At 42.0% G+C, this 17,933-nt stretch overlaps 1 protein-coding gene across 2 annotated transcripts in view; it reads left to right on the plus strand.

Moving 5' to 3' along the window:
* Window positions 1-9,827: 9,827 nt before the first annotated feature.
* LOC111245549 (LIM domain only protein 3-like) overlaps window positions 9,828-17,933 on the plus strand; it is a 57,140-nt gene continuing 49,034 nt past the window's right edge. Inside the window, exon 1 of one of the 2 annotated variants that reach the window (XM_086979590.1) lies at window positions 9,828-10,608. The gene's annotated coding sequence lies outside the window, so the exon portion shown is untranslated. The remainder of the gene's footprint in view (window positions 10,609-17,933) is intronic. The other variant, XM_022794039.2, reaches the window with a different exon arrangement.

The raw sequence follows: 17,933 nt of genomic DNA on the forward strand, positions 1-17,933 counted from the left end.
CTGGTTAGACCCGTAGAGACTGGTTTCGGCCTTGTAATAAAATAAATCTTAATTCTACTTTTTAAGGGCTCCAACCGATTGATAGTCAATGGTTAATGCCTCATTCTTTTTTCTACTTACTCTGCTTATGTTGATTTTTCTGCTGAAAAAATAGAATCATTGCAAATAACAAATACGGCTTTTATTCTTGTCGTAGAAAGGCCGCATTACGAGTTGAATCTGGTCTTACCATACCAGATGATTTTTTCGACGTATGTCATCAATAAAAGACAAATGTTTATCATATAAACACATCAACGATTCTTTGGGAATTTACAACATGACGCTTCTGCCGGCGTTAAACAATTCTGTTCCTCATCTAGCGTCGTGAACAGATGCTGCCACAATAGTAGCTTCGTGTCTCTTATATAATTTTCAGTTGGGTGTAGTCATCGTCAGGATATTTATAAATACCACGATGCTCCCTCAGAGTTACGCCAACGTTTACTATTTTTCTGGCATTCACGTACAGTATTTGTTGATAGCTGCGCAACGTCAAATCAACGAGAAGCCGCTGCTATGTGGTACGCCTACAATAATCCTCAACAACGAATGGATAAACTTATTTTAAAATCGCATTTACTTCATCGGTGTTTTCGTAGCGTTCATGCTTTACTTTTCTAACCTGATTCCTGCTTAAAGCAAAAAGAAAAAAGGTTGTTATGCCGATAGTCAAATCGAAACTGTTTAAAATAAAGGTAACGCGACCGAGCGATAGTGAAAACAGCACCGTAACCAGACTGTGCGGACATATACTCATCATTTCATATGACTCTATTTATTTTTTAATAATTGAAAAGCATAAATATATCTAGAGTATTTGTTTTAAATACATGGTATAGAATTGTTTTGCCGTCCTTCCGGAAGCGCGGGCCATGGCTCGATTTCATATGCAGTTTTTTCCCGAAGCCTCATATGGCCTTTAGGCTTATGGCCATGTTATAGTTCGATTTCTATACTCTCGCCTCCGTTTTTAGAACAACTGTCTAAAAACACATGTATCACATAGGCGACAATGCGTTGAACGACTGGAGACCCATTAGATCGCCAATGCAGACTGTCAACCATACAAGCTAACACACCACGGCAGCTTGATGGTTTGCCCGATTAACTCCTCGGCCCTCATAGGACCCCCGGAGATGTTGCGACGAAGGTTATAATATTACGCGCGGTGCTTTGCTCGCTATAGTGTGAAGTTAATCTCAATACAACGCGATGTCCCTCAATAAGACTTTATAGTACGGAAAGTAATGCCAACTCTTGGAGCCTACGCAATAAGAAAGCCATCGATCCAGACAGGCCCTGCAGCGAGTATCTTCAATGAGCTGTCCTTCTGGCACGTTGCTGCACGTCAATATTTAACAATCTTTTACCTACTGGTACACTCTTAGCTCAGTGAAGAGATGCTACCCTGTTAGCAATTGTTCAAAAAAAGGTCGATTCAGTCGACCTGTCATTATGACGGGGAATAGCAAATAAAAGTGTTCGTTATAAGCTGCTGTCCTGCTTGTTGACGAAAAGACTGGACAGCTACTTAGAAAGCGTATACGCCATCTCAACAGAGCGACAAGAGTTCCGAAGGTAATGCTCCACAAAAACGGCATGCAGGGTCGGGATGGCCGCCGTTAGAAGAACACTAACCAGGGCGCACAATCCGCTATACGTGGTGTTGGTCAGCTTCCAAACAGCCTTTCGACTCGGAAGGTATGGGCAAGGTTATGCTGACGTACCTGTAAACGAGCTCAACCTTTTAGCTGCGAATTTATAATAGAGCAACAAAGCCATCGACGACGGAGAAGCCGAATCTCCGCTTTTCGCACAGACTACTGCTCTGGCTCAGTACAACAATCTAGGCCCAGTCTTCTTCTCCATTTTGCTAAAGGGCCTCCACGATCAAATGAGACGGTAGAGGAAGTCAGTCGGAATCATCTTGTATGTATACAGCCTAATTGTATATAGTTCAGACAGGTTTCAAATGCAGCAAGCCCAGCTTTACATGACAGTCAAGGATTTGAGACTGATCGAAGAGCTGCTCAAGACGGAGTTAATGAAGTGTGAAAGAGGGACAGTACAGCGATTAAGGACACCTTGTATTTCATCAGGTCGCCTGTTGCTCATGTTAACCGACCTCTATATAGGCTATTGCTCATTTTTGAGGACGGCGGAAGTTTCACTGCGTATGTCATCGAAATACGCAGGTGGACAGTGTTGACTTCACAGGCGACCAAGTTGCCTTATCGCTTACCCTTCGCGACTGGTTACCTTATTCGACCTCAAAATAACTTCAATTGTATCATACGGGATAGGCGTCATTTAGAAAAATTTACAGTGAACAATCGTTAAATCGCTCCAAAGCCCCTCCTTCTTCAAAAGGGCACTGGGACTGGGCATAGTGACCAGAAATAGCTTTGCGTACCTGCTAGCCGACTCTCCATTGCTGTTTGAAGATCTGTGTCGTGGCTTTGAGCTCTCACCAACCGAAACCTTCAAAACCAACTCTAGGAACTGAGGGCTGAGAACTCGCACAGATAGATGGGGATTCTTTTGCGCTTGGTACAATCAAAAACAAAAAGTGGAACGCAAGGGACGAACCGGCTGAATGGACATATCGTCATACGTTTTGTCGTCCATAGTCTCCACCACATGTTCTGTACGAAACTGAATGTTCATGAAGTAGACTTTTTCTTTGCATCTGCGTAAGATGCGGGAAAAATTGTGATAAACCTCATACTGCTCATCACCCTCCGGCAAGTCGTTTAAATTAGTTTTATAAACCAAATAAAACTCGTAAAGCTATATGACTGGAATTGTTTTAAATGCTTCTATATAATTCACTATGATTTTGCGTTCTTGACCTATATATATATATATATATATATATATATATATATATATAGGTCAACTAGCAATCAAGGATAAACTAAATTTGATTTAAAAAATTTATTTTATTCCATATTTTTTCGTTTGTCCTTTGTGGGAGATACTAAATTATATTAGGTACAGTTTGTCTTAGAAACTATTTGAAAAAAGTGAATTATTATTATTTACTCCGTGGTGAGTGCTTTTTTCTTAGAATTCTCTTTGGACGTTCCTTCCTACGTGCTATTTTTGTACACTATTTCTGAGTTAGGACAGCAGAGATCCTATACAGCCACTCTCTGGAATTGGGGACATTAAGTTGCTAGTTATTCTACCTAGGGCCTATTAGTCACTTATTAGCCTATGTCCCACGCGATTTAGCGGGTCGAACATTTTGAATAGGTTCTAAGCTAATTAACAGGCAAAATTAGAATCATTGGGGAATTAAATTTTGTAACTAGGGGCACCAAGTCTTTAGATATTAACGATCGTACACTGGTCGAGTGTAATCTAAAAATTACTAATTTTAACGCAATATATAATTTAGTACTGAAAATCAGAGCTGCACTTATAACTGGTCCATCAAATTCTGCAAATCGATGCGTTCAACTAACAGGTAGAATAGTTAAAACGTCATTGGACCTCACGGAAGCATATTATTGAAGGCGTTTCAAACTAACAAACCCTATTTTTTAGTTCAAGAAGCTTCCAATCATTCCCTACATAGCCTGTCAAGCTAAGAATGAGTTGTTTGTCTCTTACAATCCCATCTCAAATGCCCTTTTTTCAGAGAAGATGCCTCTATTACGGTTTTAGCTAGTTGACCAACTAGCCCATATGATATGAGTAGTTTTGTATTTTTAATTTTGTACGGTAGTTAGATATACAGTACCTTTTTGAAGACAACTTACCTTATTATACCTTAAACATGGACCTGATAGTTTCAGCTAGCCGCTACATCAATATATAGAAACTGCGTTTTAGATTGATTGACTGATTTCAAAACAATTAATCATCGGTCGCTTCCTCCATCTATGTAGAACGGATTCTTCACTAACCAGTTGCTATACTCTTGATTTAAAAAAGAAACAAAAATTCAAGCAATTCAACTACCTAATGTGTGGCTTTCCTATATATTTCTTCTTACATAGGCTATGTACACATTGGCACGTTACGAGGCGGCCTGACGGACAAAGACTGTGGGCGCATCAGAAAAATAGAATGCAATACAGTTACACTGATTTAGTGAAATGCGCTAAGGGAAAAAGGTAAACAAAGTGATGTATTTTAGCCGCACAATAACATGGCCGGCATGAACGTCGGGCGAAATATACTTGGTCAGAGAGCTATCAAGACAACCTGATATGGGTGTGGTGTGTATAAATAGGATTGTATAGTTGAGGGTGCAACTCTTAAGTGGCTTTCGAAGTTTCACTTGAATTTTTGGTTTCATAGAGGGCTAAACTGACTTCCTTTCGAAGGAAGGTTATTGTTTAACAGGGCTACGTTTTTAACTGTGCAGAACAAATATCTTAAACTGCTTCTACAGTTTTCTGAAACAAAAAGAAAAATTAAAAAATTATCGTTAATACTCTTTTGTATTTCCGCTTTGCTACTGTTCTAGATAAAATATGAATTACCAATTTTAAAAGAATTCTATCTATAAAAATATACGTGAATCTGGAAAGCGTTTCGATGATTTGCCTTTTGATGATTGATACAGCTCTCTACGGAATTAGAAATGCAGTCCGCCTTTTCTGTGCAACTCCTCTAAATTCTCATTGCTATTTCATGTATAGTCTAGGTTCAAGAAACTTAAAGTACTATAAAGACATTAACGCTGTCACTGTCACAGATAAAGTTTGAATGGAGAAAGATAAGAAGCTCAATAAGCAGAAAACACCACCTGGAGACGTTAACTCGACAAAGCAGAGTGCCTAACTCTTGCAAATATCCAATTTGGGGCTAGATGTATTTTTCTTCTTCATCAGTCACAGAACTCACCAGTCAGACCATCTATAATATCCAACGAGCTCCATATTCGTGTCATTAATATGCAAGACAGCCCACTTGTATATAACAGCAGGGCACCGACCGTAGTCACAAAAAAAAACCAACACTCGGACAATGCATTTTTTATCATTGTACTGAAGTTACGAGTTCTTCCTCGAAAAAAAAAAACAAACCAAACTAAATTACGGCATAAATTTACTAGGCAAGAGACGCAGAGACCGCGCAATAGCATTTGAAAAAACTTCACAAACAAGTGAAGGCCACCGGACTGTCATCAGTGTGCCCAATAATCAAAGCTAACGATGGGGCGACCTTCGTTGGTCTAATAAAGAACCGAGCAGATGGACATCGTGAATGAGCCTAAATGATTGTGAGTTGTACATCTTTTCCAGGCTCATCGTTGTCTGTCTTATTATTGCAGAATCGATCACCTAATATTTGGTGGTAGCCGTGCCAGCATCATTGGTCGATCATAGACATGGTCAACTAGCAGTCTTCATACGAAGGGCATCAAATGGGAGTAGCAACCCAATCCTCCTTTGAACACTGCGTTTGAGACCTACAATGGATGTTAACTGACCTGTTGGCTATCGAATAACGGCTTGATAATAAGCTCAAACGTATATCGGTGACTGGCGCAGATTGTTTTGTGGCGTTACTAAAGTTATTACACGGCCCGCCAAGGGAAATAGTCAAGAGCTTCAATGTAAGAAACGCAGAGTAGAAGGCTGCATTGGACTTATTTCGGCGACAATTGTAACCGTGACGACATGGAGAGCGTAGGGCTCTACTACAGCACTTCAGAGCCTGATTGTCGATTGCATGATCTGCTGTGCCTGAACAGGTTCTGTTGGAATTCGAGAATAGCTCTCGACGAGATTAGTTAATGACTAGCTGTTGCTAGCAGAAGAGATTCGGTGACCACAAGGAACGGGCGATCCTTGTAAATCAACCGGATCGCAGTGATCATCAAGAAGCGTCGTCTGATTTACAGCACGAACGACCGGAGCAACAGCAGCAGGAGCGTTCAAGCAAGCTCCACATTCGGCGATAATCTCGACCTTTACTGCGTCGAACTAGAGGCGCAGTCTGTCCTCCGGCTTTCGGGTCGGCGTGTTCACGTCCATGTGGCAAGCCGTTATCGATAAGATTCCAGACCTGCACTTGCATGAAGAGCCCAGTCGATGAATTTAACATGAAGGACAATATCGTTATGTACGTTTAGCGACTCTGCCTTGCAACCTCTCCCGGCGATCGAACCTGAGCCGAACTTGTATATACAATTACCTGACAACTTGTATATACAATACCTGAAGTACCGCAAACAATCAAGAATCGTGAACAGAGCTGTTCTTTCTCTGACTGAGTTCCCCTTAACGACGCAGACCCTAAACCTTTCCCTTAACCGATTCCATGACATCATGTATCTAGTAAGTGCTCGGTCTGATGCAGAAAAAGCGCTAACGACCCAAAACCGGTTTGATGGGATTATGGAAAGATTTACGTCATATTTGACACGGACGCCCGAGTCTTATACGTTGCGGCACACATTTTCCCAGTTCAAGTAAACGTTTTTGCTCACCTGATGCTTTTGATGGCCGTTTGTGCGATTGGTACGATTATGAATAATTCCTCTTCCATCACAAGGGTTGCTACAAGCGAGTGTGGATTTTGAAATCGAAAAACCTTTGAACTATGCATGAGTTGGAAGGAGCAATTATACCGACAGATAACAGTGCGTTTCGACTGTCGCTGCAGTACATAAACAGGAGAATTATACTCACAATTATATATTCGTAATAATAATTATAGGAATACTGCGGAAGTCTAAAAAGCACAATAGGCTAGAAGAAATATGAGCGAATATTCTTTTAGGGTTCAGTCATGGAAGTACTTGCAAGAATTGATTCAAAGTCTATTGATGATGTACCACTAGTAGTTATATGCACATCGGCAACACCCGTAAATATTTATACATACGTCTTCCGGATGTTCCTCTAAATAGTGTGCATGACAGATTATCGTATCAGCAGCTAGGTTTATGAAGATTAGATTTTGTATGATCCATTGTAACTGCCATATAAACAATAGCGCAATTTACAGAAAGTCTTTTTGTAATTATTGGTTGTTCGTGTGATAAAGCAGTAGCTCCTAGGTAGTTTCTAGGTTTTGCCGATGCGTTTCACTGACAAAGCCGCAAATCAAGTGACTTTTCTAAGACCCATAGCACGGAGATGGAATGATTTGTTCGAACAGGCGTCTTCTTGGCGTATGACTATTGCTTTCTGAAAACTGTTTGAAAGGTTAATTTATCGATACGAGACCATGATTGTTCATGAGATTATTAATGGTACCAAGATCAGTACATATTGATTGATGGAAAAACCCGTCCCTTATTTCCAGATACTACCCACCTAGTGAATCTATGTTTCACGCTCAAAGCCGTTCGATCTTCAGTTTATATAGATATCAACCATTGCTGCAAACGATAAAATGGAACTGATCTATATGAAATCTTTTCGCACATATCAATAAACCACATGCTCATATTCAATAGCAGTTTCCATAACCGAACGGTATTACAGTATTATATCTGATATAAAGTGGGTTCGTTTTTGTACTGATGTTGCCCAACGATGACACACAGCCTATTCGTATAACAACAATAGTGATACAATGTCTTACCTATCTGACGGAAGACCTACTAATGCCATGATCCTTTTTAATGTGTTCATGATATGTTACTATCTAATATTATATATACGCCACATATATGATTTGAATGAACACATCACGTATCTTGTATGCGTTTGGTCGGCTCAGCTAATTTTAAGTGTTATAAGGAGATTAAATACCACATCGAGAAATTCTGCTATATATATATATGGTTCGTCTTATATTTGAAAGAAAACGTAACTACTTTTGTGATCTCTCATCAGGAACTACCGCTAGGTACACCAACCGTATTAGCTATCAGAGCTAATATTAATGGCACTAGTAGTTCAATATATGCAGAATGAACGCTTGCACCTCCTTATATGGCTTCAATTTAGTAAAAATTGCAAAACTGAGGGGCAATGAGGTTATATGTATATTGGATTGCTACAAGAAAATCTGGATAGGGTTTAGTTAGTAGACAATCGTGTCCTCGAGAAACTTGTAAGTGGAAACCGGTCGAGTTTGCTCCGGAAGAAGTGAGTTCAGAAGGAAAAACACATCTACACCATATATGCAGATGGCCTTAGGATTTTCCTTCTCGACCGACTCCGATTGCGCTCACCTTCCCATGGACGGTCCTCGTTTATTGGCCAAAGAAGCTGGCGACACGAGACGATTAATCAATCCGGTCTCGTTAGTTATAAGAAGCTGCAATTTTTTGTGAGTTTGCTGCAGTGATCAATGATCGACCGGCCACGCAAGCCACGATCGCTGATGTGGCGCTCCTCTATCATTACTACCCTTTCAACTTTCATATGACGCTTCGGCCAGTGATGGCCTAATATCGATCACTTCCTTTGATTCATTGGGCCCCGCTGCTACAAGAAGCACTAAGCAATAGAATATCGAGTCAACTAGGTTCGACGCTGTTGCACGGGACAGGGTGTTTCAATCGTTGTATGACGTAGCATTTGGGCATACGGCGTTGAGCGTACCATTACAGCTTGGAAAATATGGGCCAGCACAAAAAACCGAACATTATAGGAGTTGGTAGCGCCTCTCTGGCTAAGAACGACAATTTTCCAACATTAAAATGGTGCCTTGTAACGGTAAAGCACTGACATCTCGGCAGACACGGAGTGACTCCGACGTATGCAGTAACTTTCTCTAAGGTCATGTGTCTCGCCAAATGTTTAGAGTTGTGTTAACTTTTCTAGTGATATTAATACAGCATAATTATTTGGCCGAATAACTGACTGGACTAGCTAATCAAAGATCACAATAAAGTTATCATGTTTTTTTTTCTGAGCTTTTATTGATAGCATAGTTGATTGACAATCAATTGTATCCTCTTCTCAAAGTTGAGAACTGGATTGTTGGTTGCAAACTCTAGGCTGCATGCGGGGCTTCTATGGGGAGACATATTTCTGTATTTTTTTGCCATCGCGGAAACGGCGTCCAGCTGTTATGACCGGTAATCGAAACAAACGCGATCGACTCGAGATCCAATTCAAAGTCCACCTTATTCGACGCAGCAAACGCGTAAACGACCTACTGCTACTGAGAGAATTACCTTCCAGGTGCTATCTGAGAATGGAATAAGGTGTCATTATTATCGATCAAACCTCATATTTCCAGTACCGGATTGATATACTGGTGCCAAGCAGACGGATATCACTTGAGTAGGTAGGTGCACAACATCTCTGCCGCTCCTATTAGAAAACAAATTAGATACGGCTAACCGCTGACCCGACCTCTGATTCGAGCTATTCACTATAACATGAAAACATGACTGTGATGTTACATTAGAGTTTCACACTTAAATGTAAATACTTCCTTAAGCGATTATTTTTTCAATGCCGAAGAACATTTCCGAATAGATCCTACTATTCTATATTGCGATTCATTGCATTCCTGATACGCGACAACATTGCGTCGCGTAGGTGATGCGGCATTGTAATGTTGAAGCGTTCCTCTCAGAAAAACGTGACACTTACTTTTCCTACGTCGGTATTCCTCTCAAGGAGAATGTTATTATCTTCGCAGATTCAACAACTTAGCTTCCACTATCAAATGTTCGCTGTTTCTCCTTTGGGGGGAGGTTCGGGGGAAGAGGAAGCGCGTCTTTGAGAGAGAATCCGAACTCCATGGAGAGAGTTGCTCCCCTCTCCTCGGTTAAGGGAGAGGGTGTTATACCACCGCGGGCTCGCTAACTCAAATTGGATCGGGAGAGAACACTGGCCGCGGGGCTTCGCCGCGCAGACAGACTGCCTGACCGCCTGACGACTAACTACCGTCACCACCCGAAACGACGGACGTGGACATTGCATTGCATCGCACGAGCGCACGACGAAGGACAGCAAAGCATTGATGTACCAGATCAATGTTCCTGTTGCTATTTTAGACCTAATAAAATAGTTGTTCTTTAGTGGACGATTAAGGGTAACTATCGGGTTAGGTTGAAAATCTATAGTGATTTTATCCGGCACCACAGTACTCGTTTGGCTAACCGCTGTTAGGATAGAAGCGTGCGGACATTCGAAAGAATGGACACGATAAATAGTGGAGATAAACGACAGTGTCAACTACCTAAATAATTCAGGTTGGTCTGCATTTTGCCGTAATTGTGGCTCAATCCGAAGAACGAAACAACCAGGGTTCTAGGCGCCTTGAAGTGTGTTAAAGCGTTTAGTAGCTTGCGCAAGCTAGCAAGCGCGCGAACCGAGAACCGGCTAGAAGGACGTGGCAACCCAGACCCATGGTAAACAACACGTTTTTGCGCTTTGAATGAGATAGCGGTCTACATGAAAAAGGACGAACACTTGTAGAACAATCGGAATCGAATTTTACCGCCTAAAAAAGTGTCACACTGAATGCGCGAGCAGATTTGGCATCTGTCTAAGATATCTTGTCACGCATAGTAGACGATAAAGTAGAGTAACTACATACTAGTGATTCGACTCGCATTTGTTTGGATATTACAAACCATCATCTCTAACTGATCAACAAATACCTGAACTTCAGCGCGACAGTAAACAGGTGGGTAAACGTGTTGGACATAAAAACGTCTTATTTTCCGTCTAATTTAATTAATAACAGAGTAACAAGACTGAGAAAGAATCGCCTGAAGCATGTATCCAGTTCATGATATCCATGTTCCATTAGTAACAATTGTCGTCAAGAAGTGATCACAGATTCAATTAAACATTCTCTCCGCCTGCTCTGTTACCTGCAATCCGAACGGAAAATTAATTCATCGACCTAAGTAAGTTAACGCATGGGGATAAATAGTAACTATAGGATAATTGCACTATAATGTCGTCGATGTCTTGGACTAGATGATATTGCTCCTATTCTCCCATTCGAATTAGTATGACAGCGGTGATTGTTTGCTATAATCTTAGCAACGTCGCCATGGACTGTTCCGATAGGCCCCCATAAACCCATATCGCGACCGAGCAGTAATAATTAGTATAATAACAGTGCTTATGGTGAATCTTGTATGTATTGTCATGTTATGTTGGCAAGCGCCGTCTAAATCGCGTGCCGGTGACGGTTGTGTGTGCCCTCCACTCCCGTTTGCCGTTAGCGTCTGTGCATCCGCACGCACACCCAGCCACAAAGTTTTAATTAATGTTTCTTGCATCCTCCTCCACATTTATTATACTACACGTTTGCCCTCCGAGCAGTGCGAAACCCCTCTCTACCTGTAGCAATAACAGCAGCAGCAGCAGCAGCAGCAGTAGCAGCAAAATCTAATCGTGGCCCGCACACGATAACCGCGATAGCGGTGAAGCAATGATGGTGCCTGTAAGTTATGGTTGATATTAAATGCTGAGAAGATGCAATTAATATAATTGTAGTTATCTACAAGATATAGCATTACTTCTTCGTACTCTATTCTTTGATGCACTTCCATAATAAGAATAACAAGCATTGTTACTATCATTATTTATTTTATTAAACTGTCGTATTTATAATCTGAAACGTAGTGCTAACTTGAGTTGAGAAATCAAACGGAAACAAAAAGAAATACATGAGCATACTGAAACGGAAAATCCTGTTGACTATATAGCAAAACTACACCATCTACTTGCTACATGCGGAAATAAAAACTACTATAGAAATACAATCTCTCCTGAAATATCCTGACATCACCGTATATACACATGTACATATATGTATAAACGATATGTGTACGATCGGGCACGTCTGACTAGGATTTACGCGGCAAGCAACGTTCGACGGCCGAGCCACGCTAACGATCGTTAGTAATAACGAACGGATCGAGATGCGAGGGGTGGGCGATTCCAGGAAAAGTAAAGAACTGGGATGGGTCGGAACCACGGCCAAGCTACAGCCGCGATCGTGGACGCAGAGAGCAGACGCAAGAGAAAGAGTATAAGCAAATAAGAGCTAGGAAATATTGCATTATTAAAATAGCATGTCAATCAGGCAACGCGCGCCGCGCTCTGCTCGCGGCTCACTCACTCGTTCGGCAACCGTTCGTTCTTTGAGTCGAAGCACCCCCGTCGCTCGTTCGGTCCAATCTCCTCTTCGGCAACTACCCACTAACCAGCTTCCACTCATCTTTTGCCGATGCCAATAGGCTGAGAGAGGTTGCACACACGGGGAGATGAATGGAGAGAAATGGACGGCGGTAAAAAGGACGGAGACGACGGCGATCGCGGTAAAGGCAGCCGGAGCAGCTATAGGAATCTTCTTAATAAACTTATTGGCTTCCCCCCACAATTTTGGCCCCGTCGCTTCCAGCCCTCCCGCCCTGCCACGACTCTACCAGATATCTAAGATCGGTACAGCCCCTCTACTAACCCCATTCCAACAGTCCTTCGCTTTGGCACAACTACGACGAATTAATATCACCCAGCAGCGGCAGCGGTGGTGATGGCAATAGAAGCAGCAGTTGTGCGACGCGCGCGCGCACGCTTTCGCCGGTTTTCCTCTTCCTTTTTTCTCTCTCCCTCTTTCTTGTTACCCTCCCCGTTCGTTTGCTGACTCCCTCCTCCAGTCCGCATCCACCATCAGCACTACCCCCGACAACGCTAGGGGCACCCAATGCTGTGGTTCTCCGCTGCTACTGCTGCCTCATTCTGCCAGTCTTACTGCATGGCTGCGCGGTCTGTTTTGGTCGGCTGCTGCCGCCGCTGCCAATCTTTCTGTGCTTCCTGCCGCTTCTCGTCCGAAGAGGCACCGAACGGCCGTACATCGAGAGAAAGAAGGTCGAAGCAATAACAGTCGATCGAGTCGTCCTCGTCATCGTCGTTGTCGCCGACAGCAGCAGCAGCATACCCGTCGCGACTACTGTCGACTAGGTTACGTCGCTACTTCTCTCGGGGCTTTCTGGGGAGAAGTGGAAAAGGGTCTAGGTTTGGTCTCAATGGCGAAAAGCGGCGACGGCAGAGGGCTTCCATTCGTACAACGACGCGATAATATTAAATACTCCCCACTCCCTCTAAAAGCAGACAGGGCAGTCGTTCTAAAATGGACCCATCTCATTGGAAGAAGCGTCAGAGGTTGATAGTGTGCGCGACTGGTGACTGGTTGGGAAATAAGAAGGGAGGACTTAAGGCTGCGGGAGGCTGTGAAGCTCGATGCAAAAAGGAAAAAGGCCAAGAGTCGTTGGCACAGCTAGGTCACACTGTCTGTAGTCGTGGATCGGTAAAATGAACGACAACGGCAGGTGACAGTCTGAAGGAAAGTCTTTCAAATAAGAATGGTTCTTAGACCCTGCTTGCACCCCCGCTTGATCCTCAGGCTACAGTGCTGATGGTGGTGCTGCATGTAACACCTCTGTCTTTGTCACCCGAGATCGGACTGCCAAAGGCACACACAGATCTAACAGACAAATAGAAGAAGACGATATAATCGATATAATTGCCACTCGGAAGCCGACAAAAACATGAAAAAACAAAGCAAAAAAAAAACGAATTACGTACGAAATCAACAGCTGCAAGAACCAAATGCTAAGTAAAATAAACAAACTATAATAAAGTACAAAAGCGCCGAACCGAATGATATTTGTATATATCATACAGTAGATTCGACACAATTACCGGAATGATATATTACTTGTGATCGCTCTAGCATCAGTGGGTTAGACGCGGAATAGGAACCCGTCTATAGCCATAAAATGATAATAAGCTAAACTTTTTGAAAGATCGCAAACTTATAAATGTCATTGTAATAAATTATCGTAATATATATCATTCAGAAAGATACTGCTATTGATAAATATGGCAATAACAGTAAACTATTATGTTAATGAAATATGGCCTGTTTATGCCTGTGAACTTAAATATCTGTTAGCGCCACTGTTAAATACGGAATCCGTATAATAACGATCATCTGTTAAGTTAAAAAGACTGGTGATGTATAGATATATACACTCATTGTTTATGTTGCGCCATACGTAGGCACGTTAGTGTTAAACATAAAGCAAGGGACACAGACTGAAGCCAAAAAAAGTTGCGAGTGACAAGCGTACCGAGACAGAACCATACGATATGACGACGGAGATCGTTTTACTAATGACCAACAACGGCAACATTGCTACCCGGTGCGCCGCCATACTGTGTGCCTACCGCCGGCCTGACCTCGTTGTCTAATTCGGCATTCGCATATCCCTTCGCTGCACGACGACGACGACGATCCAGTGCGGTAGTGGCATAGGCTATAGGCGGGCAAAAATAGTCTCGCCTTTGCGGCAAAGCCACAAGGGATCCACTCAGCCATATTAAGTCATCATCGGCATTGCGGCTGCTACCAGCGAAAAGAAACGCAATGGTTGATGTTGCTCCCGACTGCTATATATAACACGATACAATGATGGCCTTTAAAAATTTGTCGGCAATTTTGTTACCGTACAAAGTATGGTAACATGCCGAAGCTAACAGAGCATGGACGACTATCCAGATATATATAGATATACATACATATAGATGTATTCGACATGCTATTAAAAGACAAAAGATGTTATTAAAGACGATAAACATGACTGTGAAGGTTACAGCTTTGATTTTCGTAATTAACGAACAAGATATACGTGTGTACAACGATGTATCTCCAGCCCCAGCTGGTTCATACATGTTAATGTGTCAAAAGAAACACATCATGTTTGCTCAATACTGCATCGGCAATAGTAAAGGTTGTTTGATGGAAATATGAGAATAATCTCGATATGCAATCATCCTTGTCAAAGATCTGCTTAACGTGTCCATCTTTTAGTTTTTACATTTAATACAATACGTCTTTACAAATAATGTTGAAGTGCAGATCTGATGCGGCGAAGTTTAATTATCATAATGATCCGTCCACGTTTCCAGACACTTCATTTTCGTTACATTCTACGCTGTACGCATTTACTTTCAAGTAGCTTCAAGTTTCCTTCTCTTATCTAATTACATTAAATCAAACGAGCGTTGATCAGCCCAGGACCTACTATTCGACTTCACTTAAATTTCTATTACTTTGGCAAATAAAATTCTATTTCTTACTTAATACACACAAAAGGATCGCTACCTTGGGCTACGAGGTAAGAGAGCTGAACCCCATAGTGAGGTTTGGGGAAGGCAGGCCCACACAAGCACGAATGCGAACTTCGTTCATCAGGGGATATTGATTGATTGTAAACAATTTTGGGATTCGCTGAGAAGACATACCGATCCATCGCCAGCCGTTAGTCGAAGGCCGATGAAGAAGTTCAAGTTATAATTTGTTTTGTCAGAGTTGATCTTGAAATGCTCCGCCTGCGCCCGTCGCTGGGAACAGCAGAGGATAAAATCATTTCTAAGCAACGATTTCAGTCGCTAGCATCACCTACTACCGGTTGGCGTAACCCACATATTCCTGTCTTATGTTTATGCAGAGAAAGGACATTAGACAGGTTACTGATATACTACTAGTTTCGTAAACTACTAGTAAAAGGTCGATGGCCAAATGAAAAATCGAAAAAAGAAGAAAAAGTGCAGCTGCAATCTGAGTTTTTGTTTATTATCTTGGATATCACCCTAAACTTCATCCCATAAGGCAGGGTCCGGCTGGAAATCATTATGTGTTAATCTTCAATCTCTTCGCGCGTCCATGTTCATGTTTATAAAGGTTCGATAAATCTGACGAATTTCGTATATTTTAGATGTAGCCAATCTACTTGTATCGATATCTTCTCTACATTATGCAGTATATAAAAAAAAAAAAAAAAAAAAAAACATATTTGATTACAAATACTAGCTTAGGGATTTGTGTCACCTTTTCGCCTATCATTATCTATAAAGCATCGATTCCTGTAGCAAATGAACGAATTTGCTGGTGCACTTTTTTCATTTTCGAACTAATTCCCAACACATTTGAATAGTATTAGGAGCTGGAAGAAGCGTAGCCGATGTTCAATACCCGATAGGAATTTCTCATAGCACTGGTACAAGGGTACGCTTTTAATACAAAGCGAAGGAATGCGCAATTATAATGCTGAACCAGCAGCAGCAGCGGCACCAATGATGGCAAAAATGAACTTCACCTCAAAGTAGAGACGCAAGGCGGCGGCCAGAAGTTAATAAAATGAAATATAGTGAACGGTGATACCTTCCTAGCCGTCTAGCATCTGGCGTCAATCCACACCCCACTACCGCCACCGAATTCAGGGACATTCGTTTTTGCAGTCAGCTCTCGCCAGATACTTTTTCTAGTACATTACAATTAGTTATGATCAGGCCGGGCCGCCATATCGGCGATCTAGGGTGGATATCGTTAACCGATCGAGTAAAATAGTCATAGAATAAGCGTCAGAGATGGTAGATGACTGTAATAATTTACATAATTACAGCAGTTGATTATCGTATACATTTACGTTCGATGAGTTCTCACCTAAGTTAGTTGTTTATCGCACATAATTTATCAATTTCGTCAGTCAGAACCGGTCGTTTCTATGTAGCGAATGTGTGATCTTCGTTGGCGTCTCCAATCGTTGATCAATACCATTCAGCAAGAGTAACGGGTGATAACGCTAAACATTGGTAAAGTAATCGTTCGAATATTTAATGAGGTATTATATGCAGACCGCGAAGCTGGCTGAGGACCTGCGCTTGTTACAAAATCATTTCAAACATCCATTCTCTCAATCTTTACACTTAAATATCCTGGGTCGATGACATGTTGACAAAGCAATTTACTAGAACACCAATGTCCATCGCAGGTGAAAGATCAGAGCCTTTTATGAGCTTCCAACCCCAGAGAACTCAGCCCGATTGGCTTTCTAATAGCAGTAAATCAGAGTGAGTTAATAGTTCTCTACTATGACCTTTCATGTGGGTTTCGATCTGTCACTCACCATATACTCACTGACATATTGCAACGGCAGAGGGTGGAGCCGTGGGGACTGGTGAGTGAATAACAGGTCCGCTTCGTGCTAGAGGCAACTATTTTTGCTTAGACGATGCGAGAGACACGTCAGAATTCCCGCAGGAAATCTTTCCTGATCTATTTCCTTTAGACGCATTTTGTCAGGCGACATTGACATCTACGCGCGGATCAAGGACGAGACTTAAAAATGCCTTAGATATTTCCTCTACCTGAGTTCATCTCTGGAGAAACATGCTACACGGTGATAAAAAAAAAATAACGACTGTAGCAACGGTCGACTTCTTTTTCAACTAACTTTTGTTCGTAATTCAATAATGATCATGCGACTGGCTCCCGAACACTCGGAGCGTGCAATTGCGCCCATCGCAAATTTTAGAGCGAATCGGATAGGGAAAAGCTTCGAGGCCGATCTGCGAGCACCCTTCTGGCTCGTCCGGAGGCCCGGCTTGAGGCCGTATCAAACGTTGTCGTAAGGCGCTCGAAGCAGATTCACGTACTGCATAGCCATGAGACCGGAACATTGATCCGACGCATTTGTAGGCTGATGCGATAACAATATTTTCGCCAACGAGGGTAGCCATTTGGGTCAAATGTTGAGACCACTGCTGTAACAATGAAAGCTATGACCAATAAGACGATAAGGGTAATGGTTGGAGAGATTTTTTCTGCAGGAGAGCCACTTGCAAACGTTGCGCAGAGATTATTAGGGTAGCATAAATCGTAATCAAAGCGCGTCATACTAATTATACACCGTACACTAACGCTACATCTAGCTGATTTCCACATATCAAACACTACGCTCTAATACGTTCAGATCTATCCATACTAACGATTTACGCATTGAGATTAATTAGTGAAGTTAACGTTATCTGCTTTGATCGTCACGAGTCAACTTCGTCCCAAAACAAACATGGCCATTGTTCTTTATTTGCAGGCGACGTTCATTTTTCATTAAGTATCTTCATTTGCTAACTACTAGAATCGAAAGT

This window comes from Varroa destructor, unplaced genomic scaffold (assembly GCF_002443255.2).
Source record: "Varroa destructor unplaced genomic scaffold, Vdes_3.0 BEIS01000002.1, whole genome shotgun sequence".
NCBI classification, from domain to species: domain Eukaryota; kingdom Metazoa; phylum Arthropoda; class Arachnida; order Mesostigmata; family Varroidae; genus Varroa; species Varroa destructor.